Below are 6,000 nucleotides of genomic sequence, written 5' to 3' on the forward strand. Positions count from 1 at the left end.
ACAGGAAGGTACCTCAAATATTATGTCGAATAAGCAAAGGAATAAAACCGTATTATAATTGCTCTTCGAAAAGATTGAGATTTTATATGAAGGCCTTTATATAATGGAAAGTAAACTTGATACGCAAATGTCTTGCAGCGTATCTCTAAATTTCTGGAGGAACTACAGGGTTTTCTAAACACCTGTGATAATATGATAAACTTTAGACTGCCAAAGAACGTGCAAAGTTTTTCCTATACAAATGCAAAATCCAGACTTTGTTATTTTTAGACAGCATCTAAAAATAAGAATATAACAGAAGAGTACATGGCTAAAGTAAGTATGCAGTATATCGACTTCCAATCTACGTGGTGTTTCTGCAAGAAGTTGATCGAAGTCTAAACATTTTCTCGATGCAGAATGTTCTTTGAGCTCACCAGCTTCAAAAGTTGACTAAAGTAAATGAATACATGTCCATCTCTCCTCCCCTCATCCAGTACGTCCAAACACCCCCCATGGAAAGAAATTCATTAAGGTAAGTTTACAGCTGTTTGTTCATTCATATCTTCTCTCCTCTCTCTCTCGCTCCGCTCTCTCTTTAAAAAAAAAAAATCTTTCAGTTTGTTTTGCTTAAATCGTTTATTTTCGTTTATTTGTTTATTTTTGTCTGTGACCAAGCGCGCAATGCATGCTCCAAAACTGCTCACACACGAGCTACTCAGACCGAACGTTTTTTTACCTCCTAGTTTCAGTTATCAGTTTTCAGTACATCTAAGGAGCGTCCACCTGCTTTCGCCGACAAATCCATATACGCTACTACCACATCTGCCAAGCAGATGCCTGACCACACGTAACCCAACGCCCTTAGTTCAGGCCTTGAGAAAAAAAAAAAAATAAAAAGGCTTACATAAATAAAATATAAATAATAATTATGATAAAACAGCTCGTAGTATTAGAGGGGATAATGCAAATAATGTATAAAATTATGTAATAAAAAAAGGGAATAATTATAGTAAATAATGTATATACGAGAAAAAGGCACCTAATGATGTAATAGATTAAAATAGAGCGAAAAAATTATAAAACAAGAAGACACTACGAATGACACTCTACACACTAAAGTACGCAGTGAGTATGGGGTCGCGCCCTAATAACGTGGCAGTATGTTATCTATCACAGGATTGTATGAAATGCTACAGTCCAAATATACATTTATAACTACATCGGGCTGCCAAAACACAGCCAGCACACTGGGAGGCGCGTTCGGCGCTGCGTGCTCGGCGTCACACTCACACCACAAACTACTACCCTGCACCTCCCACCTCCACACACTCATTACTAGTCTATGTAAATTCGCACTTCCACGGCACACACACACAATAACCTGTTGCTCCCACAGTGTAGGCATTCATACCACTCACTATAACCTCATCCTCAACCACCTCCCTCACCCCCACCTCCCCCCTCACACACACACACACACACACACATGCACAGAACTCTCCTGACACTTGTGTACACTTACACTCTCACGCATGCACAAACGCACTCAAAAACACAGACCCACACATACACACAAACACACACATACACACACGCACAGAGGCTGCCACTGATTGGCCGCAAGAGGGATGGGAAAAGATCTCTGATGCCAAGAACGTGGCGTCTAGTGTGTTGCTCAGTCTTTTATATTTGGAAAAGCCCACAGAGACTCTGTTTCGTTTTGAAGAAATTTGCGCAATGTTGGTTTGGAAATGATGCCGATATTTGTTTGATTTGCAAAGCATCGTGCTCTACCTTTCATGTTAGACTTACAGCCGCTCCCTCTCTCTGCTTTTATTTCTTTGAGGCGATCGATGTTGTGATGGCCTTGTACCTGTTCTTTTTGATATTCTTTGACTTTTCTGAGGATTTCCGATTTTCCTAGATGTAGGCCGCTCGTTGGTGTTGCGTTACCAGCAAGTCTGTCAGCTCGCTCATTTCCCTTAACTCCTGCATGTCCCGGGCAGTATGACCATGTGAGTTTTTTTATCTGAAAGTTGCGCATTGCCTTATGCCACTCTGGGCTTCCCATTCCGTTTTCAGTTTTCTGTATGAGGTTCATTGAGTCGGTTAGAATCATGGCATGTTGGTTTCCGGGCGTATGGATGGACGATAGCCACTGGAGGGCATGTGTCACAGCTTCAACTTCCATCGTTAGGCTGGAGGTTGTGACTTTGTAGGCAGCATTCTCTTCCCTAACTGTTTTTCCATTTTGTTTCGCAGTGAATCCCCAACCGGATTGGTCTTTGGTGACTGAGCCATCTGTGTATATGATGATGTCCTCTTCTTTACTGTTTTCTTCTATGAGTAGCTTCACTTCCGCATCAGTTTTGCCCTCTGGCCATTCCTGACAATGTCTTCCTAGAGTGGGTGAAATGGCTGTGTTGAAAAATGGTTGAGGTTTTCGGGGTTTTTCTCCCATTCTTTTGTTTCTTTCAGGTCTTGTAGTCGGCATACTAGCTGGATTGTGTCTTCTGCTTGCCCCATCCATGATCTTCCTCGTCCTAGACGGCTGCCTTTTGGTTCTTTGACTGTGTCATGCAGTGGGCTTTGAGGGTTTTCTAATGCTTTGAAGTAGGTCTTGACCTGTTCTAACTTGTTTCTGGCTTGCACTGAAGGAAGGTCAAGCAGGTATCGCATGGTTTCTGTGGGCGTGTCTTTTGTTGTTCCAAGGATCAGCCTCATAGCTTCATTTTGAACTCTTTCTAATTTTAAGAGGTTGCTTTGAGACAGTGTTGTTAGCCCAAGTCCGTAGTCGATCACACTGAGGACGAGTGATTGGTATAGCAGGAAGAGGTGGCGTTGTTCAATACCTTTGGTTGCCATTGTCTTTAAGACTGAAAGGCCTTTTTTGCATTTGAGAACAGTATTTTCCGTATGTTTTCTGAAGGTCAGCATCCTGTCAAAGTGTATTCCTAGGTAGCGTAGGCATTCAGTTTTCTCGATCTGAATCCCATCGAATGACACAGAAGGTGGTGATTTGCTCGCGGTTCTGTTGTTCAGGGTGCACAGCAACGTTTGGGCTTTCGCTGGATTGATGGAAGATCCTGTGTCTTTGCACCATTGAGCAATATTGTTTAGTTGTTTCTGGACAGCTTTGTTTCCTGAGCATCTTTCGAAGTTTTGAAGACCAGGCCATCATCCGCAAGAGTAAGCACCCGAGCTATTCCATTGTTGTTTAAGTCTGCAATGCCCTTCGTGTAGACATTGTAGAGGACAGGAGAGAGCGGAGACCCTTGTGGCAGTCCCATGGATAGTTTAGAAGGTGCGGACATCCAATCTCCAAGGTGTAGGACGACGGTTCTTTCCTGAAGCGCTGCTGCTATCCATCTTGTCAGTGTCAAACTTACTCCATACCTTAGTAGCAGCTCCATGAGGTGTGCAAACTGGACTTTGTTGTAGGCATCTTCAAGGTCGATTGCTACTGCTAGTGTTTCTTCTTTCCTTTGAAATCCTTCATACACCTCATATGCAAAAGCAGCTGCATTTTCCCATGTGGACTTGCCTGTTCTGTAACCACCTTGATTTGAAGGGAGAATGTGCCTGTGTTCAAGATCCCTTGCACGTTTCCTGGCTATCATGCGTTCCATGAGCTTTCCAGCAATGTTTTGCATGGTTAGGATCCGGTAGCCGCTTACCTGATGATGGTCCTTTCCTGGTTTTGGTATGGGTTTTAAGAAGCTGTGTGTCCAGTCCTCCGGCACATGTCCATTGTGGAAACTGTTTTGATATAGATTGAAAAGTTTGCTTCTGTCTTCTTCCGATAGTTCCTTGATGTCCGAGTAGCGAACTTTGTCTGGGCCAGGGGCAGATTCTTTCTTGCATTTAGCTATTGCTTCATTTAGATCATCTATTGTCAAGTCATCATCAGGTCCAGTTTGCATAAGGGTTTGGTTTAACTCCTCAACATATTTCTTTTTCTCATCTAAGTTTCTTTGATCGCTCTGTTGTATGAAACGTTTGAGCAGGGCAGATCCTTTTTCTTCGTTTGTTTTAAGCTTGGTTCCGTCAGTGTCTACCATGTCTGGGGTTGTTGTTGTGCACGTTTTCCCTTCCATGCGACAATAAAATTGCCAGAACTCTGTCAATGTTGAGTCATAACTGAGTGCCTCGCAAAACTGTTTCCACTTGTCACTTTTGACCTCTTGAGCAATGGTTTCAAACGTTTAGTTTTTTCTTTCATTTTTGTTTCAACATTTATGGACACAAATGATCTCAAATAATCAAAGGTAGAGTGTGGTAACTACGTTTTTGTGAAAAAACAAGAAAACAGTACTTTTCAAATGTACATTGTGAAAAAAAAAGAGAATAGGTTTACGACACAATTACGTGGAGAAATTAGATTTATAAGTCTTACAAATGTTTTTGCAACAACAATTCTAATGAATTTCTGTCAAGAAAACTATTCCTTGTAAATACCTTTAGAAAAAAAATCTCATTACGTTTCAAGCAAACACACATTGTCAATTCAAACATTGTGGTTCTCCAATACCCAGAGAAAACAGACTCCGCAGTAAATGTAAAATTTCAACCATGCATAATGAAATCAATGTGTAAATTCCTGATTGTTTAGTTTATTTTCAGTAATTAGAGTAAAGTGTATACGAACGGATTGTGGTTACCTTACAATGGGGTGACATACGTTTACGCTACACACACATTCACTCCACCACCCTTTCCCAGCAATCTCCACTTTCCCACCCCCTCCCTTGGACAAAGACATGGGAACGGGAATTACCCACATGCTTCTCTACCTTCCATGTGACCTAAATCAACACGGGGTCTCAAATTTTGCTCTGAACCCACTATTATTTTTTTTCCTGAGGGCAACTCCAGACGACTGTGTGTGAGGTGAGGTGTATCAAGTGGTCTCGCGTCACTGTTTAGTGTTTGGTTAGGCCTGATTTGATGGCTAGACGGACGGAAGTGGTTTGTGTCAAACTCATTGTTCCGAGGCATTCCGAGGTTGTTCAGCAACGCTGACAAGGATATTGATTGTAAAGGCCCTCCAGGACACAGACCATCCCCTTTGCCTGCCAAGTGATTACGCAGGTTACATAACGGTAGACACGCCCATGTTCAGTTCAGTTACTCAAGAAGGCATCGCTGCGATCAGACAAATCCATTTATGCTTCACCACATCTGCTAAGCAGATGCCTGACCACCAGCATAACCCAACGTGCGTAGCAAACAAAAGTGTATAATGGCTACATTATCCAAGTACACAAAGAAAAATAAAATACATAAATAGATACACATGGAACACATGGACAACACTTAAAAAGCAAAAAGAAACAAATGCAAAAGCAAACAAGGTGCCGAGAGGTAAGCGACAAGCAAAGCATAGTGGACAGTTGCCTTTGTACAACGATGTGAAAGAACTTCAGGGGAGGGGACAAGGGTTGGTGGGTTAATAAGAATAAGAGGGGTGGGAGTGTTCAGTTACTTATAGTCAAGGCATATTTTGATTGTGTCTGAAAAAAAAGGTTTTCTTTAAAAAATATTTTGGTTGCAAATGACTGAACATTGTATGTAATTACACTCAATAATAAAGTTTACCGAAACATAACCATTCTTATTGTCCTAAAAATGCATTTTTTTTTATATTATTATTATTGAGGGACATTTTTTCATGCATACCAATGTTTACTGCTCATTGCACACAATGGCAGCTTCTATGATGCTGGGCTCAGAGCTTTGATTCAGCCTACCGGCACATCTGATGTAAAAGGCTTTATATACAGAAATTTTACTTTTTCCTTCAATCACGAAAGAAATGTCTAATGAATAAGACCAAAGTTGAGGTCTAACATAGCATGTATCTAAATATAGACGTTTGAAGTGAGGGGAACATGTTTCTGCTGTGTCCGTCCCTCGTGAAATTTGGTCCGGAACAAGCTTCGTGTGGCATGTTCATAACAAAACAAATGGATAGATCTGACAACTTTCGGAAGTATTGTTTTTGTATCAACACTAAGT

The sequence above is a fragment of the Babylonia areolata genome, chromosome 26 (assembly GCF_041734735.1).
Source record: "Babylonia areolata isolate BAREFJ2019XMU chromosome 26, ASM4173473v1, whole genome shotgun sequence".
Lineage (NCBI taxonomy): Eukaryota > Metazoa > Mollusca > Gastropoda > Neogastropoda > Buccinidae > Babylonia > Babylonia areolata.